Here is a 21,142-nt window from a genome sequence, read left to right on the forward strand (position 1 = left end):
CTATACTGTGATCAGTAGGATCTTAGAGCATTCTTGCTCCAGGAGGTCATTGGTAGTAAACAACAGCTGGAATAAAGGAAGAAATAAGATCTGGGCCACTGCTGGTTTTCTGCTCTGCTCCTCTCCTCTCTTCGCTCCCACCCTCCTGTTTGTCTCTCTCTCTCCACTCTTTGACCACTTTGTATAATAAATGTATTCCAACAGAAATGTACAATCAGAAACAAAAAGAACCAGGAAAAAAAAAAGGAACTAAGAAAAGAAAATGTCACAATTCTGGCCCATAAGGAGATAAGCATGAGAACATTCCCTAAGTAAACAATCTTTAGCCCATTCAGGAAAAACTGGAAAGTAATCCATTTTAAAAAGATGCAAACTAAAAATCTTTCAAGATTGGAGGCCAAGATTGTGCCTCCTTTGTCCTTTCCCTTGACTGATCAAGCTGGAAGACAAAACTGAAGCATACCATGATCCTCCTTCAAATTCAGATTTCTTTCATACAAGAACAAGGGCATGAAGAAGAGGCAGAGAAAATGTTATTTCAAAGTTGGAATGACAGTGCAGAAGACAGATTTATCAGGGTGAGAAGCATTATTATACTCCTCAGTGTAGAAAAGCACAAAATGATGTTCTGTAAGTTGCAATGCATGGTCCTAGCTTTATTGGAATTTATGCATCCCAGAGAAAAATCCTAAATTATAAAACAAATCCTCTGAAAAGGTTTATGTATACAGAAAAATGCTGCATGAGTTTTCTCAATAATTTAAATTCAAGACCGATAAAATAAAAAATATATCATTAAATTTCACCGGATGGCTGGTGAGCGATTCAGAAATTTTAGGAATGCCCTGGGTCTGGTTGGAATGCAGTTAATTTTCTTCACAGCAGCCCATACAGTTCTATGGTTTTTATTTGTGACAAAAACAGTGTTGACAGAAAAGCAATGTTTCACATTTTGCTGAAAAGTGCTTGCACGATGTCAAGATCTTTACTGCTTCTCACTCTGACCTATGCAGCAGGTGAGCTGAGGTGTGGGCAAGAAGCTGGAAGGGCACAGAGCTGACCCAAACTGACCAAGAATATATCACAAACCGTGCAAAGTCATGTTCAGCAGTAAAACTGTGGGAGGGCGTTCTTCCAGTGCAGCCATTGCTGAGACACTGACTGGGCATCAAATTCCTGATGGGAGGCCGTGAGTGATTGCCTTTGCATCACCTCATGTTTCCCTTGGTGTTTTTCCCTTATTAAACTGTCTTTACCTTGACCCACAAGTTTTTCTCACATTTACCCTCTGTCTCTTGCCCCCATTCCACTAAGGATGGGGGTGAGTGAACAACTGGGTGGATGCCACCTGGGATCAGTTCAACACAAGAAGATAACCTGTGAAAAACCAGCAATAGAGATGAAAGACAGAGAAGCTGAAATGTAAATGCTCAGGCATCCCAAAGAAGCTCTACAGAAAGCAACAGCCACGTCATCTAAAAGGCTAAGCACAACAAAGGGCAGAGCGAAGGCTGCAAGGAACGCTTGAGAGCTCAGTGGTGGAAAAACTTTTAGAAATCAGTCTGCCAAGTCAAAAAAAGTAAGTATTGATACAAAGGGGTTTTGGGTTTTTTGCATATATATCACAGCAATGCAGTGGAAATTAGCAAAAATAAATTTTTTACATAGTGTGGACTATCACCAACTGCAAAGACAAGATAATAGAAAATATAGGCAATTTAAGGGCAGATAGCAAGTTCACTCAGTGACGATTTCCGATTTCCTTAGCATTACATGAGCAACAGAGATTGTAGTCAGGCTAACCTTTTAAATCATATGATATTTTCAATAAAAAGTGCAAGCACAAAATCAAAGAAATTGGTTGGAATTTCAAGTGTCTTATATATCACAGGAATAACATTTTCAGATAAAAGGAGTTAATTTAAAAATTTAGTAGAGTCAGGCTGAGAGCAGTGATTCAGTGTAATCAAAATTTTAAAACATAGAAACCCTAAATACACAGAGCAGGCAAACTCACAGTGATACTTGTTTGCCAAAGGTTAGCATGTTTTAGAATACCCGACATGGTTTCTTCTACATTACACATGAAGATAGCTGAAGCAATGTTGCTAGAACAGCACCTTTGTTTCAAGATATCAAGTGGATTAGAAGAAAAAGAGTATCCAAAGAGGAAGGACCAATAAGGATGAGATAAATAAAGACATCTTTTTACAAAGTCGGAGAATACATGTTGGCCATGTAGTGTGGTAGATACTGAAATGTCAGGCAAAAACCACATTTGAATGGACTCGAGCTATTTGAATAAAACACAAAATGTGCTCACTGCCAAATGTCTAGAGTCATGAAATATTGCCTAGGCAAAAGCAAAAATTAAAAATTACAGGGAAAAGACCTGGTGCCAAATTCCAAGATTCAAAAGATATATTGGCAAGTATTCCTGAGTAGCAAAAGTGTTGACCTCACCACATTCTGCTGATGTTCCCTGGAATGAAAATTAATCCAACTACACCATAGCTGACGTTGGAAAGGCACAGTATTGTAGAGGGCATAGCAGACCCCAATTTTAAGTTTTTTTGCATGATACAAGAGTCAGGGAAATCAGTCAAAACTGAGTAAGTACAAGATGACTTCATGGTGAGCCATACTCACTGCAACATAGGTCACATAGAACAGTCTTTTTTCCCCAACACCTCAAACCTAAAAAAGTAGATACAAAGTGAGTAATGTCTATACCTGAGATACTAATTAGTCAAAGAATACTAGTAATTAGGAAATGTATTTATAGGGAGAGGGAAACAACCTGTGTGTGCAAATCTTTGATTCCACTGTTGAAAGAAGAGATCATATCACAAATAGTTCAATAAAACAGACCAATTAAACATATCAAGACACAGATATGTGCAAGAAACTGTTGTTCCTGTGATGCTAGTGAGATGGGACACAGGGCAATACTCATACAGATTACTAGCATCACCCAAATCCAAAAAAGTCAAAATAAAAAAAAATTCTTGGAGCAGTGTTTGCATGCAAAAATTTAAACAATATAGTGAAAGATAGATAAAATATTCCAGTAGGGAAGTGCCCATAAATCACTTGGGAGTGCTTTTTAAAAAACACTGTCAGTCACAGAAAGCCTTTAGACTATGCTACTGAAACTGCAAAGTGTTAGCATGAAAGAGACTGACAAATACATTGCTGATTTCTTATCCAGAGCAGCCTTGCAGTGCACAACTACAGTAACTTAACAAGAATGTGAAATCTCTAGCCTGATATTAATGCAGAAAATGCAGAGACACAGAAGCATCAGCTAAGTCTGCAATGTGCAGTTTCAAGGTAGGGGCTACAACACATCTAAGAACAAATGATACAAGACATAGATTTACAAGTGCTTACATTTATCATTCTGTCACACTCTGTCAAGACAGCCAGACGCTGTGGGAGAAGCCTTGTCTGCTTCTCAAGAATACTGGAACTGCCCAAATCAGCTGAGAAACACAGCATCATATATAAAATCAACTAAATCATAACCCCAAGGTCAGTAAAAATAAATTCCCTCAAGTACACACTGAAGTCCTACAGGAACAGCATCCTGCTCCTCCATAATGCAGTGACACTGCATGGTCTGCAACAGTGCTACACTAAACCAAGACATCTGAGATCTCAGAAATATCTTTGTCATGCTTATGATGAAACAGAAGCTAGCCTACAGGACACTATGCTTGCTAAAGGTTTTTAGGGTATTGGACAAAAGACAATGAAGTCACACCGTGTCTCAGCAGGCTTTGGAAAAAAACACAGCCATAACTATAACTTGGCATTTTGTTTGCAAGTCAACATAGATTATTTCTTCATTGTAGAAGGCTATTTGGACATGAGTGACAAATTTCAGATCCTTTCAGTTAATGTTTCGTGCTTGAAAAGGCACGTATCGTAGAAGCACAAAATCCTATTACAATCACTAGAAATATAGCCAACTCAGCCAAGGAAATCCCAAGAGTTTTCATCTGAAGGAATAGATCTGCCTGTTTTACAGAGGATAGCTATTCTTCAGTCTCCAGGCTGGTGTGTTGACAGACCACTATCAACTCCAATGGAAGTTTTGATACCTGGTGCACATATAAGTGCATAGATACTTTACACATAATTTAGGATTTTTAACCTTTAGCTGAAGCACACACAAGTGGCATATTCACATCACTTAATTTCAATTATCTAGAATTTGGTATGCAGCCAAAGCATGTTGCCAACTTCTTTCCATAGTCAGCAGAAGCTTGAGAACTAAACCATTCCAGAGGCTGATTCAGCAAATCTACTAAGACACCTCTCCCAAGATCTCATGTGCCTATTCAGAGATGCTTATTTCTCCCCACTGACTTCAGAGGCCGTTTACTGAAAGAGACTAGGAAGGACTAATGTGAAGTGAGACAAATCCCTCCACAAAACAATACTGTATTCACTCTCAATGCTGTAGTGATGCATTTTAGGCATTGTATCTTGTAGAATATATAAATACATCAGAGAAGGAGCAAAACAATTTTGGTTCCCTACCATCCTCTGTGCCCAAATGCTCTCAGGTGGGATGTGAGGGCTTTTGCCCATGAATTGCACCTTTCTAAGCAGGAGAAAGAAGAGTACTGTTAAAAAGATCCTAGGAAAGAAAAATTAAAGCACAAAACACTGTTAAGAGGATCCTAGGAAAGAAAAATTAAAGCACAAGGAGAGGAGAGTGTGTTATTGAGCCTTGATGGCATGAATTGTCAAATTCACTAGGGAGACAGGTGCAGAGAAAAATGTTCAGGGAAACCACATCAAAGAGAATCTAACATTCCATGCTGGGAATCAGACACTTAGAATTTACTAATTGAAACATTCTTTCATTCATTAGAAATGGATAAATGGATTGCAAAGGTTTATTAACTAAAATGGTTTGTCATTTTTTAAAGATTCAAACAGAATAGTAGGGAGCTTTTATCTATCAATAGTAACTTCTAATGAGCAGATTATTGCCATCTATACAGTATTTATTAATAGTTTACCAGTATATTACAGACATTAGAACCATCTGCTGCAGATAATTATAACCATGTTGATAGGTGTTTGAACTGATTATAAGACACATACGAATCAGTTAGACTTCATTATAAATTATTAACCATTTTGTAAACTCAGTACAAACTATTCATAAATGTATCTTTATTTAAAGGATCACAAGCTTCAATTGTTTTTCAGGACCAGATGATATACATTTAAAGGTATGTTTTACAGTTAAGAAATGCTACCAGCCTAAGTGATTAGCATTTAAAAAACATGTTAGGGTGACACAATTAATAAAAATGGCCACAAATACGAATAAAAAGCCTGAATTATGGAATAGCTTTTCATGATATGTACAATCTGGTATGCTGCTCATTTAAGTGATTGCCATGACTAATTTATGATCACATTTAGCTTTTGCTGGCATTCAGAAAAATATGCCATCAAAATTATACAAATTAAGTGCATAAAAAAGTGTCCAGGGTGAGACTATTTATGCCAATCTTAGTTCAGAACTGAAAAAAACCATTAGAATCTTTAGATAAATTACATCATGAGATCAGTAATAAAATTAGGGTTTTTGATAAAAACACTGACAACAATGGCAGCATAAATGAGCAGCGTTGGAATATCCACATCTTTGGAAGGAGATGTTTGTGTATAGCACATGCTGGTACTACAGACGGGCACAGCTTAGCTGAGACATTCTCGGTGCTTTAGCTGTTTACTTAGGCAGCAACAGAGTTCTAAGAAATAGTTGCTATGCCAACCCATCATAGGACTATATATATATATGTGCACATTCATGACCAGGGCTTATTTTGAGAGCTCTGTTACCCTTTCTTCCAAAAGTTTAAATATAATACTGCTGTATAGCTTCCATTAAGGCAAAACTCTGTTGTCTGTGTACCACAATGCACAGCCCTGATTTTTTCAAAGATAGGGCGTGGAGTATCTAGAGTAACATGAAGACATTTCAAATAAGATGCAGTCCTTTGACGTCACATTTCTACAATCACTGAACAGGCTGCTCTATTTGCAAGCCTCTAAAGATTTGGTGTTCAGATGATAAAGGGCACTGCTTTTTATAATCTATTATTAACTGTCATGTGTGTATTACTGCAGTTTGGTGGTACGATGATGAAGTGCTTTTTTGTACTATTTACTAGAACAATTTTCCAAATTAACTCCATCCAGCCAGTCTTCTTTTAGAAATACAGAAACAAGGCATAGTAACTTACCTCTGGAGCTTAGAAGTGATGTCTTCAGGTAAATATGCATTTTAAAAGAATTAAAAATCATAGAGGGAGCTCTTTAATTACCTTATTCTGTTTATGTCACTTTAGGGGCTTTTTTTTTAAATGCATTTGAAAGTTCAGTCTATTTATTTTGTAATTATTGGATGACTACATGCAGCACTGCCATTTCAATTAGATTTTGATGGCTGATAAAACCATTGTTGACAGCAAGTACACAAACGAATGAAGGGAAACCAGATTAGCAATGTTTGTGTCATTGCATTTAAATAAAACTAAATGTTCTGGTAGAAATATGATCAAATCCAAAGAGAAAAGAAAAACAGTAAATGGCATGGTAGGGATGGGATCATGTCAGAGATAATAATCTTTCTTTAGACATCTGGATTTTCTAAAGGAGAATTATTTCCTTTGGAGACTTAATTTTAATTCCCAGAGAGTGTGGCCATTTCTTTTTCAGATTAGAAACCCAAAAACATTTATATATGTCTTCTAACAAGAGTTTTGCAACAAGACAGGCTTCTTGAAATGTGAGAAAAGCAAAAAGACAGGAAAGATCTCCATGCAGATACAGAGAGCTCAGCCCACTAGAATTGATAAGGCAAGAACAGCCATTGTGATAAATTCCAAAGGTTAAAACATTCTGTCTATTCTAAAGATCCATATAAAGGGGAAAGGAGAGGATGAGTGTGATAACACCATTTAAGAATGATGATATGCTTGCCAGACGAGAATCTGCATCAGAGTTGTTCTTTTTAAAAGAGAGGAGCATTGAAGCAGCTGTCTCTTGTGTCTCTCCAATTGAAATGAATGACATATTTTGTATTCATTCAAATCTCTATAGAGAAAATACCTGAAACTAGTGGACAAGAAAGAAAATTATACATTAAATTCTCTGAATTAAATGTGATACAGCATTTCTTGTTCAAGAAATCTTACATTTCTTGGTGAAAATCTATTTCAAAATCTGACAATTCTTAAAATTCATTTCCTTTGTTTATGTTTCACACAATTTCATTAACTCCTTGCCTTTTAGACTTTTTTCTTCACACAATTTCTGCACATGATTATCCTTTTTCTTGCTCTCATTCCCTGAGACAACATAGGCTTTACAATTCACATCCAGAAGGGATCTTACTCTTTGTCTTATCTGGGTCCATATTGTATTTCACAGATCAAGCCAAAACAAGTTCACAGTTACAATATATAGATGTGCCTCCTCACCTAGAAACCACTGTAACACAACTTTGTGGAGCATTAAATAGAAAATATACTGACTTATGTCTCTCACTAGCACAAAGTGTGAGCTTACTTACATGATAAAAGGTCCAAGACTCTTGAAATTTCTCCACCCCAAAATTCAGTCTTTGTTTGAGAACCCTGGATGCAGGCTGCTAAAATGCAAGTAGAAAGGACCATTGAAGCCTTCCAGTTCAAAATCAACACCCAAGGTCTATTGCAGCTGTAGATGTTCCAACAGTAGCAATACAGAGACAGAAGAGCTAACTCACAGAACACATCACGTCTCTCATCTGGCCTGCTAGAGCAGGTTCGGACTGTGCCATTATAATCAGACATCCTCTAAACATGCTAAAAACCTGTACCTTTGGTTGTGAACAACGTCATGGTGCTACAGTTCAGAGCAGGGCAGGCAGTGATAATTTCTATTGCAGAAGTATTACATGTCTTTGAGGTAAGGAACAGACAGTGCAGACACTGAATTAGTGGAGAGGGATAAGGTGGTTTTGATTAGCTTTAATTTTGAGAATCTTAAAGTCTGGATGGCTCCGAGAGTAACTGCAGAGCAAGAGTAGAAGAGAGGGGGCAGTTCTGAAGGACATCTCAATCCACTTTACAAGATTACAGTTGAATAGGTATTCACAATTTTGCCAATATCATCAGAGTGTCTATATCCACCCTTAGTTTCTCCTTGACCTTTGAAACTACTATTAATGGCAGAATTCTAAAACAGTGTAGAAATTTCAAATGTGATCTTAAAGGAATTGCAACTTTTACCACTACTAATCTAATCTTTATTAGATTAAAAAATAATGAAAAAATTTGTAATTTTTTGTATTGTTTTTCTAAACACAAAGGAAAATCCTCCCTATGGTACATTCCATCAAATGGTCAAGTTCCAAACAGCATGCAGGACTCATCCTAAAGGAAGAATAGAGTAAATCGACAATGGAGCAGAATTACTGCAACAGAGGGACTGGGGTTTTTTTTCCTCCTTTTTAAATTTAATACAACAGACTTTCCTAAATGATTTATGGGTCTGGGAGTCCTGCCTCTCTTATCCTTTCAGGAACAATCACAGTAGGCTGGAATGGTTTGAAAAGCTGAGCTGAGGGAGAATCTGCATCCTTATCCCTATAACACTCTGGTGCTCACTGAACTGTTTCCTCAGACTTCTATTTGCAACAAAACTGCTGATCTCAAAACAGCTGCATTATTTCTGTTTTAGTGCTCAATCTGTAAAGAGAGAAAAACATGAGAGATTAATGAGATCTTTTTCATCTCATGTTACTCCGTTTATCTCATAAAATCTATTTTTCAAGGCTTTCTTTCTAGATCTGGCTGATATCACTTTGTATCCTCCAGCAGCCCTCTTCAATTTCTCATTTTCTTTTCCAGTGCTTCATCACTAGCTTCTCAAATTACCATGTTAGGGGAGAAAAGGTAATAATTAGTTTCACTTTTCTTGATAGATTCCTCACAGTCACATACATCCAATGACAAACTAAAGATAAAGTAAAAAATAAAATATTCTCTTGGCAACGAGGAAATTCTTACAATTAACCGTTCTATGCCAGTAAATTGGGAGTTTTTAGTTACTCATGAAAATGGTGTAAGGCAATATAGTTAAATATGAAAGTCTCTTCAAAAACTCTTAGATCTATAAAGGACGTCGTAACATGAACCTAAAAGTAAAATAAAAATAGCAATATACAGTCATTCTATTCTCTTATTATTATTCTGTTATACTGACAATTGATAGCATTGCTGAATTCTGCTAGCCTCTGTGATTATCCATAGTTCATATATTCCTCTGAGGTAAACACCAATGAATCTTACTGCATTATTGCACAGTGACAATCCTATGCTACTGTAAATAAGGAAACAGTGCTTGAAAACAAGACACACACACACAAAACAAGCACAGAGCCAAACCAACCAGGAAGCAAAACAGCAGCTCTAGTCTGGAACACAATATGTTTGTATAAAGCTGTCTGTGATCCCCTCTCAAAGCACAGAAAAAATTCCCAGATTCTGTGATCATTACCTGAATTTCAGCGGCTGCCATTTCAAATCCTGGAAGAGTTCACTTGATCTTATTTTCAATCACAAATATCCATGGCTTCTCAGGCATAAATTATAAAGTATATGCATCTTCCTAGGTCAAAAAACTTCAGATAATTTTCCACTTGAAAAAAGGAGTGAGAAAAAGATGTGACAAATGCTAGTTACATCAATTAATGATCTTCTGGAATATACTCACATATTGCCTGGATGAGGGCTGCATCAGAACCTGGGTAGAACTGAGAAAAATTTCAGTGTGAGTAATTAAACACAAACCAGATTTCCCTGCTGCAGTTTTTCAATTAGATACAATATTCTTCTCTAGTCTCCATTATGCATTTTTTGTAGCGGTGGTCATTGTTTAGCACTTACTGAATTTATAATAGAGATGTGACTATGGGCCTGCCCTTTTTCGAGCTATTTTATATGTTCATTTTATGACATATATTTTTAATCTTTCTGTATGAAAAGTGTGGTGATACATGTAAGTCATTATCATTCCATCTATCTTTAGAATGCCTAAAAGTAAAAACAGTTTGAGATATGTGTCTGTGTAGATTTTCTTGAAAAGCTGAGAAATTGTGCAAGTTATTTAGCTGTCACAAATTGCATCCTATCTTCCAGCTCTTTAGAGTTCAGAGGCCATTTTGGTAAATTAAAACTGGCTTCCAATGACGTAAGAGGTTCAATCCATAAAATCCAAGAAAGACTTTGATTTTAAGTACAGTGCAGCAAATCAAAAACTTTTCTTTGCTTGTTTGTTGGCAGAGGAATTCTATATTTCAAGTGAGATAGCCTCAGTATGGTTACAATCTCCCTCTATGCTTTTCCACCCAAGTATGTGTCAGTGCTGTTTTATTTCAACAGTCAAATGAAATTACCCTTGTGCTTCAGCTGCACATCTAAAATTGCTGCTGTGAAGTCTTCCCTCAAAAGAAAATTAAGGAGGGTGTGAGGTGTGAGGAAACCTCAGCTGCCACTATTTGAGTTTCATACAATTAGTGTATTTCATTTATTTCATTCACTGAAACAAAATGGTTTTGTTTTCTTTGGTGTCACTCAGAAGCCTGGAACTCAATTCTAAAGAAGCACTGAGATAGAAACTGTATTAGCCTGCTCTAAAATATTTACTGAAGACACTTCTTTGGTAAGCTATGTTTATGTCAACAGAAAAAATGATGCACTAGAGATCACACACACAGCAACAGCGACAGAAGAAGGATGGAAAACTGTGGTTCAGCTGTCCCCCTAGGTGAGTAAAATTTTATTACAGATATCTCACACAGCAACTGTACAGCTTGCCCCAGTTGGCACCAGCAAAATCTTGGCTTGTAAGGCATATAATTCCTATCTTCTATAGAAGTATGTGCAGCTTCAGCAGCCCATGAAGCCTTTGAATTTCAACACAAAATCTTCTGGGAGTTTCTTCTGATAGCTGATTAGGAGACAAGTAAAATGAAAATCTTTATTTTATTACTAAGTGTGATGCTTAAAAATATATGAATTCAGGGGAGATATTTTTTAGGTATATATATTTTCTTTTTTTTTTTCCCTGCTTCTTTATTCTCTATTTGAGCATGCTAACTTAATCGTTATATGTTTTCTTCTGCGTGACAAATATTATATAGGAGCAAATTAAACTTGGTTTCCATGCCAAAAAGCAGAAACAATAGTCTTTTATTTTTACCTATCTTAGCCTGTGGTAGCAGGACTGGCCATCTTGGTGAGGTTGGCTTTAAACAGACCCCAGAGAGGGGTCCAAATTGGCAACCCCATTGCAAGCAACTGGGGAATAAAACAGGACAACAAAACAGCAACAAACATTCCTTAGCTGTGTCTCAAGATGAGAAGAAGCAAAAAAACATCTTCAAATGGTGAGTCTCTTTTTACAAGGAGTCATAGGGAAAAGGTGAGGTGTAATGGGTACAAGTTCCTCCTGGAGAGATTCCAATTTAAAAATTTTTCTCAATTAGAACAATCAGCTATTGGAATTGACTCTCAATGGAAGTGGTGGATTCCCCAACACCCAACACTTTTAAGTTTCAGCTGGACAGGGTGCTGGGTCATCTCGTTTTGATCACACTTTTTCCAAGAAGACTTGGACCAGGTGATCCTTGGTGTGACTTTTAATCTGGTATTCTGTGGTTCTCTGAGGATCCTACAGAAATAAACACCAGTCAGAATTGTTAGATGTATGGAATGTCCCTTCTTTGCTCTCTCAGGACCCCCAGTGCCCCTAAAGGAATATATATGAAAAAGACTGGGATACATCTAACTCCCCCCACAAAATTTTATCCTATCTCAGTGAAGGCAACAGTCACTTTCGAAGATGTTGCAGTTCTGACCATATATATTCTATACACACACTAAAAATTTTGAAGAGTTTTGCAGAAAAACTTCAATAATTTCTCCTGAGGTGGTGTGGGTCAGGGTTTTTTTCATATTCTGTTAAAACAGAATCACAGTCACATTAGCAGAAGCTATGCAGAGGTAAAAGTAAATTAATGGGAATGTGGGAGGATAGAATTTCATCATACTTTTGACGAGAATGCCTTTGGCACTGTACAATAATTAGTCCAAATTTGCTACATTGCCAAAAAATGTCCTGACTCAAATTTTGAAGCTTTGGCATATTTTGCTTGTGTCTTCGTTTTCATGCCATTTCCTTGATAACAGGCAAATGTAAGTAAGATTATAAAGATAAATTTAAATAATATAGAATATGTACTGTGGCCCTTGTTTTTCCTGCTCAGACAGGATGTTTATTAAAGGAATGAATGAGTGACCCCCCTAGTATCAGCACAGCAGCAGTACTAGATGAGCAGAAGGTGGTCATAGTAAAGGCAGAAGCTTTGCTAGCAGCACTCAATCTTACCCAGTGTGAAATAAGATTATTACTGAAAGAAAAATACAGCTTACTGTCTTGTTCTAATATTTTTTGTTCTAATATTTTTTGTACTTCCAATGGTACCCTAGAATCTCTTGAAGGTAATTTATAAAAATATTTGAAAGAGACTGAAGCTTGTGCTTTCCATGGACAAGAAATAGGACTCTAAGGTGCTGCAAGGTGCTCCTTAGCTTCTGCCTCTGGCTGATAATTCTCAGGAATTTTTTTCCTGTGGCAATTACAACACTGAGGGAAAATCTCCTGACTGGGAAATTATGAGGAATCTTATTCAAGGCAATATTGATGCTTTATGGTAGATACATGCTCCCTCAAATCCTTCCTGAGCAATGGGATTTCTCACTTAGATGTAGCTACCTAAGAAACATGCATCTAACTGAAGCTTCATTTCAGAGCTAAAGAAGAAAAATAATCCTTCTTAAAGAGAATAAACTCTCTATTAAAAATTACATTCAGAACAACAGGCCTAAACGTTTTGGAATGAGAGAAGACACTTTGGAGACCAAGTGTGTTGGCTCCATAGTGTAGCATCTAGCTCAGACCAAATATTTAACTTTTCCTTATCTGAAGTATGTGACATGAGTAACAGCTGCTTGCAACACTTTTGATCTTTGTATTTGAAGAATAGTGAGTTAGAAGTCCTAAGCAGGTTGAAGTGAACTGTAGCTAGGCTGAAGATCACAGAAAGATTTGAAAATATAATGATTTTCAATTTCTGAGTATATGACGATTGGGGCTAACTTTACTTTCATGGGAGCTAATTAAACCACTTCTGCTTTCAAAAAAAAAAAAAAGAAATCACAATTGTGACAATAAATTCCATTTTAGAAAATTACATGACAGGAGTAAAACTGTTATTGAAAGAAAACCCAAAAAATTGGATGAAACAAATAAAAAGGGTGGTTATTGAATTAGGACTGTTAACTACATGGACACATGTCCAGACACAGTTACAGAACTGCTGGAGCACCAAGACCACAGGGCTGTTACAGTGGGATGGGTGCATGCATTCACACAAATCTTACACTATTGCATTCTTGATCTGATGGATAGTTCTGAGAGAAAAATTGTGTGGCTATTTTAAAAAAGCATTTATTAATTCATTTGGCATCTTATTTCTCATTTTAGGGAATTTCAGTCCTCGTTAGCACCCCAAGATAACAATGCTGTTTTCTGCTTTTTGGTTTTTGCTCCTTTCTTGGTAACTAAACAACAGTTATAGAATAAACTAAGAGGGAAAACCAAATAACATAATTTCTTTCAGTATGTTCCCTAAAAACAAATGCAAACAGCCTTCTTTCTAGTACTCCCTATCTTTTTTTCTATTGTTCTATCAATCTTCTGTGTTCCAGTTTTGCCATTTACTCTTCTACCTCCTCAACATTTTAATTTCACGTTAAAATCAATGCTAAACCAACAGAAAAACATTTGACTGTACCACATTGGAAAAAATAAAAACAAACAAAAACCAAATATTTTTAAAATCCTAGAAACCCTGTGGCAGTAGCAGTGATCTTCTCACACATGCTTGCAATCTTTTAGCAAATTAATTGACATCCATCTTCATAATCCACTTCTTATTAACTTCTATTTTTTCTTTCTCCATCCATGTATATATCATGTTTTCTCCTAAGAGGAAATGTCAGATTTTAAAATAGGAACAGCCAATTTAAATTAAGTATTATTTTCTTTAAAATGGGAGGCAAATACCCCCAGTTTTTCCTAAGTATGTACTCGACAGAATTTATGTCAAGTATTAATGTCCTAAGCCAAAGCAGTATAATAAAGATTTATTAATTTCTTATGTCATCAATATAATATCAATAATAATTTTAATATTAAGTATAATTTTCATTTCATAACAAGTCAAAGAATATCACTGCTACTTGATACAGACCACTATCAACAAACAAAAGGAATTTTAGAGGAAAAGACATGGAAAATCCTCTCTACTATTAGAAACTATTTCACAGAGGGGTTTATCAACAGATAGAGTATGACATTTTCATTAACTGAATGATCACTCGGTCAGTCCAAATCTGCTGAGGTTTATGGAAATAGCTGAGTTACAAGAAGCTGGCTTAGAGCTTAATGCAAGTCACAGCACAATGACTCCTACATTATCATTGCATCATTTCATTTACACAGTCACTCTAATTGACTTTAATAGGTTTTGGATCAGAGCAAATACACAGACAAAAAGATTGATTATACAAAACCAGAATGTTTTTATTAAACTTGCCTCAAGAATATACAATCTCAAAAAAATCTCTATATCAGCAGCTAGAGGCTTTAGGAATTTGTGGCAGCCAGCACAGAGACATTTTGTCAGCTTCAATTTAATTTTTAAAAGATAAAGTTTCCAGAAACTTCTTTTTAGAATGTGTTTAAAGATTGAATCTGTCTCATGGACCACCCTCTGTTCACATTGACCACTAACAACTAACTAATGATTATACAGTGGCCATCATTTTCATCAGACCATAACGTTAGTAAATTGTTATCTCAAATCCTATTTTTTTTTCTTTTTAGTATGATGTATAAGGAGAAAAGAAAAACAAGAGGGCTGGATTATGTCAGCAGCAGCAATCTATATAGAAAAAGCAAGACTTTGATGCTAGTCATAGGCAGACCATAGGCTACAGTTTAGGAAATTCTTCAAGCTTCATTCTGCAAAACATCATTGTATGGCTTCATCAGAGGAAGTGGATATAAATCACAGAAAAAGCACTGCAGCCTGTTCTGTGAAAGGAAAAAAAAAAAACCAAAAAAACCAACCAACCAAACAAACAAAAAAAACCCAAAAACAGCCATACAAAAAACCCCACACCGAACAAAACATTGCAGCCATACTGACAATCAAAATTCACCAGTGTGTGCAGTGTTGCCATGAAGTAAATCTGTGAGAAAATGTAGGTCTTCATTGTCTAATTTTCAAATTATTATCTTCTTTTGTCTAAAAGACATGCATGGACATTTGTTTAGATGTGTAAGCACTTGTCTACACTTTTGTAGCATCAGTTCTATGGAGGTCCAACGACTAAACTTGCATGCAGACATCCATATCTGTGGGTATGTTTTACAGATGGAAATTCTAACTCCAAGAACTGTCAGTGTTAGCATTTATATGTCAGGCAAAAGCAATCATTCTGCAATTACTAGCGTACAAAATCTGAGATGCATGACTGATTGCTATACCAAAAATTTCTTTCAAAGTCTTCTACATGCTGTAGGACTACAGATTACATACTTTAGTCCTTTTTTGTCTACCACGCTATTTTATTGTTCTTGTACTTTTAATAGATCAGCAGAGAAGAAAAATGCACTCCTAGAATTGATTTTTTTTTGTAGAATAAATAGGTTCTCTTTTGTTGACCTTGTACACATGACAGTAGCTGATCTTGGAACAATCATTCTAGTTTGGGTTTTGACATAAATTTTTTTAGGCCTATTCTGCTTGTGCAAACACAAGTCATGTATTGATAAACTCAGAATACATTCCTCTCTTCCTCTGCTCCACCTTTTCCCTCCTCTTTCCATAACTGTTTTCCTCTGTCAGGGATTTTTACTCCTATTTCTTAAGGTTTCTTTTTTGTTTCTTTTTCATTGTGCTTTCAACTTCTCTGATTTTTAAAGACAAGAGAAATGAAATGAGATATATAATCAAGACAGTTTTCACTTCACTTGTTTCTCTAAGAGACATTTTAAAAGAGATTTTGATGAAGGGGAAAAACAGCCCTACTATGTAATGATCTTTTCAATGGCAATCCACCCACAGGGGCATTTTAATATGTAAATGACGTTATTGTCTCACACATGACAATCTGATGAATTTTAAATTCTTCATTTGTTAAAATATAATGAACAGCACTTTTGCTGGTTTTATTAATGCAATAGCACTTTGTTCACCCAAAAATGGCATAGTTGTTCCAAGCTACATAAGGTGATACTATTATTGAATCATTTGAGACCTGGCAAATATGAATACAGTAAAGAGCTTATTTTCACAGAAATCCACTCTAACACCATGCTGGCAGCAAAGAGGTGCAGAGACATTTTCATGTTGACAAGCAGGTGTCCTCCAGCTGGCCCAGGCAAAATAATCCCCTTACTAAAATATACACAGATAAGTAAATATGTACGAACACATATATTCTCATTGTACAATGATTTTTAGAAACCCAACAAAAAAAATCAAAACTAGACAAGATTTATAGACTGACGACTAGACATCAAACTGTGACAACACAAACAAAGTTCTCTTCTTACACACTTCTTTTCCTTAACAACTCATACGTGTATATAAGCAGACACTAAGAGAATTAATCTAAAGAAGAGATAAATGAAAAAACTAGAGCATGGTTTTGAAGGATCTAGTAAATGTACTTTGGCGTGCATTTATTTGGATGGCATTTTCTTTGCCCTCTGTGTCTTTTGGAGAGTATACAGCATATTATATTTTAAAGATGTAAACATGAAAAACACAGGCTCAAAAATTTTGTGCATGCTATACTGTGCTCTTAAAAACCCAACCCTATTTACTATAAAGGGCAGAAGTCTCAGTACCGCTCATATCAGCAGAAATGAAGGGGTACAGAGTCAGAACAAGTCCCTTATTGACCTTATATTTTCTAAACCTTCAAACACTAGCAAACAAAGCAAAACAAAACAAAATAAAACAAAACAAAACCCTTCCACCAGATCACTGAAACTGCGAAACTTATTTTGAAAATATCAAGAGCATTTAAAGATCATAAATAAAGGTCACTCCTTTATACTGTCACCACCTTTTCATACACTACAACTGGCCTACAAAAGATCCTTTAAATGGCTTCTAAAGCCACAGCATTTCTTTTAGGTATCTTTGCAAGCAGTTAGGATTTGCCTAGAAGAGAATGGAATGAAAATTCACCACTGTGTTTTTCACTCTCGTTTTGGATACACAGGAGTGTGAACATCTCTGCAAGAAAATTGAAAACATTCATAGCAACTTTTTCAAATTACTTTTAAAAAGCATTATGCATTTAACATGAAACAGGTATCCTAATAAAGTCAAACTCTGAAGAATTCTAATGGAAGGCAAAAAATACCTTTCTCAGGGGGATTATCAAATCTTTTTCAGCTCTGTTTTACAGCAAAAGGGGAAAAACACTAAATAACTGTGGAAAAACAGTGGATTACTAACATTATAATTTTGCCATAAATGTTAGGGAAAAGGGCACAAAATATCATCTTATTGTGCTTTTAAGAAGCATCTAACTAAACAGAATCAGTCAGCACCAGAGAAGTACTGTAAAAATGTTAAATTAAGAAATTGGCATACATCACAAGAGTAGGATGGCACATAAAGAGAAAAAATGAGATTACTATCTACAGTACTGCAATGTACGAAGGTATGATTCTCAAACATTTCTAACTACTGCATCACGACCAAAGTTTAAATTTCCACTGGATGCCACGCTTGTGCTCAGCTGTTTATTTGAAGATGCTATGCATTTTATTACCTAATCACAGCTCTGTATGAACTGGCATATTAAAGAGAGGGGAAAATGTCATGCCAGGAGCAGCCAAAACTCGGCAACTGTGAATTTATTTGTACCCTAACAGTCATTTTTCCAAGTTATTTCTTAATAATACATCACACATACAACAACCATTCCATGTCACTAAATGTCTTTGGTTTACTTCAGTCTTGCATTTCTTTCTGGTTTTCCCCATGCTTGCAATTACTGAGGCAAAGAAAGGTCTGTTTCTTATAGATACCATATTTTAAGACAGGCTTAATTTAGGGTAGTAGTAGTGTATGAATTTAGGATATCACACAAAAATTCCCCAGAGGCTTGTCAGAGTGAATTGACTTTTTCTTTTTTTTTTTTCCCTCTGGGAAACTAAGCAATTTTGACATTGCCTTGTTGTCCGGGATACTATAAATACAATGAAAGACCTTAAGTGGGATTCTTTTGACTAAATGCAGACAATCTGTTAAGTAAACATTCATGTGTAGGCCAAAGTAAGAAAACAAGTCCTGGCTCCCAAGACTAATTGACATTGGGCCCAATTCCTATTCAGTCCTGTACATGTTCTGTCTCTCTGGCAAGGGAAACCTGACTCAAATACAGAGCCAAGAACATAGATAGCACTAATTCCTGTTCAAGAGTTTGCTCCTTGGATCATTTTTGGTGAGAAATGTATAGTTGTCTCACCACTGAGATTGGCATATTAAGTTTCTTTCCAATGAATGAGAAGAAGGTACTTCTCAGGACTGATTCACCTACAGGAATTTAATATTTAATTTAATAATGCCTTAAAACACCTATTTCTCACTAGTGATTACAAAAGAAGGCTAGAGCAACTATTTAATCTACAGAAAATTGCAGTGGTGACCTAAGTTTCCTGAGATAAATCTGACCTCTGTGGCCACTAGACCACAGAGGTCAGAGAAGAAAAGATGGTCTTTGAGGATTCTGTTTGCTCACATTCATCTATGTAAAGCTGCTACATGGAGAAAAGAGGGAGGAGGTAAAAATCTCAAGCATGTTTCCTATAAGAGCAAAGAAACAGGAACAACTGGTCAGCTGTCTGTGCAAGTTCAAACAATTTCAGAAAGAGTACTATATGTGTGAGAAAAAGAGAGCGAGAGAGATGCACGTTCTACATTTCGTTTTTAGCCAAATGGGGGAAAAAGCCTTTATACCAGAGAAGGCTTTAGAGAATGATTAATATAATAATTTATCCAACCTAATAATTTTAAATTTTATTGTTTTGACTAGTAATTTTAAAATATGCTGTAGCCCAACAGAAAAATGTTTTATGTACTTGCACATACTTGCATGGCAAGTGAGAGATGATAATGCAACTTCACCTTTATAAAAGTGTTTTTCAAATTAATAATTTTGTTGAAATAATTATGGGCAATATGCTTTTCACCTCATTTTAGACACCTATGTTGTCTGAATCATTTGAGTCATTCAACTGAAATTCCATTTTTAGTCAAAGAAGAAAAATGGGCATTTGAAGGCACAAATCTTTTGACCTACTTTAGAAACAGATGATTCATGCCCTGAAAACACCTATTTCTCTTCATAAAGGGATATTACCTACTTGGATGTAGTCCTTCATATTCTACACTTACATTCAGTGAACTGGTTCTCATTTCTCAAAGTGTTTCTGAAAAAAATCATTATGTTTTCTTAGTCTGGAAAATTAGAGAAGATCTGAAAATTAAATATTGTGGGTTTGGTTACATACCATTAACAGATGAGGGGGACTATTTCCATATTTCAGGTAGAGGAAGAGGGCATAGGGGAAAATGGTAAAATTATTCATTTAAACATATATATGTATAGATAGATAGATAGATAGATAGATAGATAGATAGATAGATATAGATATAATTCCAAAGATTATCTGGATTTTACTTTTACATGGACTTAATTTCCTTCTCAGATGGTTTGAGCATAATGCTTCTCAGAACCTGTTAAATACTTTTAATTCTTCCAGCCTTCCAAGCATGATATATCAGATTCTTTCCACTTGTAAATGGTTTTCTGATCTCCTAAACAGTACTGCATCACACTTTTGTCTTCAGATAAAAGATAAAAGGAAAACTTCAGAAAAGTCACATTGTTGATTTTGGTGTGCATTTTTTTAAAGGAAATCTTTACATTTTAAGTGCTGAAAAAAGTTAACTTACAATTCTGCACCACAAAATGTGCCTAAATATTTATATTCTCTGTAATTATAAACCCTGTAGGCCTAACTGTGTTCTTCACCAATAAAAATCTCATCTTTCTAAAACTAACCTCATTCCATGTGTCATTCTTCAGTGTAAACAGACAGGGAATGCAGAATGACATACAAATTTAGGTAGAAATGAATTCTTAACTATTAAAAATAGAATAGACCACACTGCAAACAGAGAAAATGGCTAGAACAAAGCATGCAATGACTTTATCATATGTTAAATCACTAGGTTAAATTACAGTTTTTGACTTAAATCAAATTGAAACAAACCTTCTATTTTTTTCTGGTAAAGAAAAATTCTATCTTTTAGACAAATTATCTTAGGTATCTTTAGCATAATACATTCATATTGATATGGTCACATATACATCACAGGATCTGTGACCTTTCTCTGATAAGTACACTCCACAGCATTTTGATACCAGTTTTAGTATTGGGTGTTTTTTCCCTCACAAACTCCCACCTTCTTCTGAAGTTCACTTAAATTTTCACCAAAAAAAAAGGGTCATATATTTTTTCTCATTCCTTTTATACACCAGGTTGCATATTATTCAGATTTGGTAATTTCTACACGGTTAAATTTCACAAATTTAGCTTCTCCAACTTTTTCTGCTTCTGATTTGCAGATACCATATTGTCATTTGGCGAATCAGCTCTCTTCTGACTTGACCAATTTTCTATTTTTCATTTTTTAATGTGAAATGTTTTAGATTCAGTTACATATAAGTATTCAGTAACATTTTCCTCTAGAAGTAAGCATTCACTCCACAATGAAAGAACAGTACCATATTCTCAGCAAAAATCCTAGACCACTAAATGTTTTATCAGCATTACTACTGATGAAAAGAGGAAAATAAATACATTTAGCATCGATTTTTGGTCCTTCTCTTTCATGTTCTCA

Source organism: Molothrus aeneus, chromosome 2 (genome assembly GCF_037042795.1).
Source record: "Molothrus aeneus isolate 106 chromosome 2, BPBGC_Maene_1.0, whole genome shotgun sequence".
NCBI classification, from domain to species: domain Eukaryota; kingdom Metazoa; phylum Chordata; class Aves; order Passeriformes; family Icteridae; genus Molothrus; species Molothrus aeneus.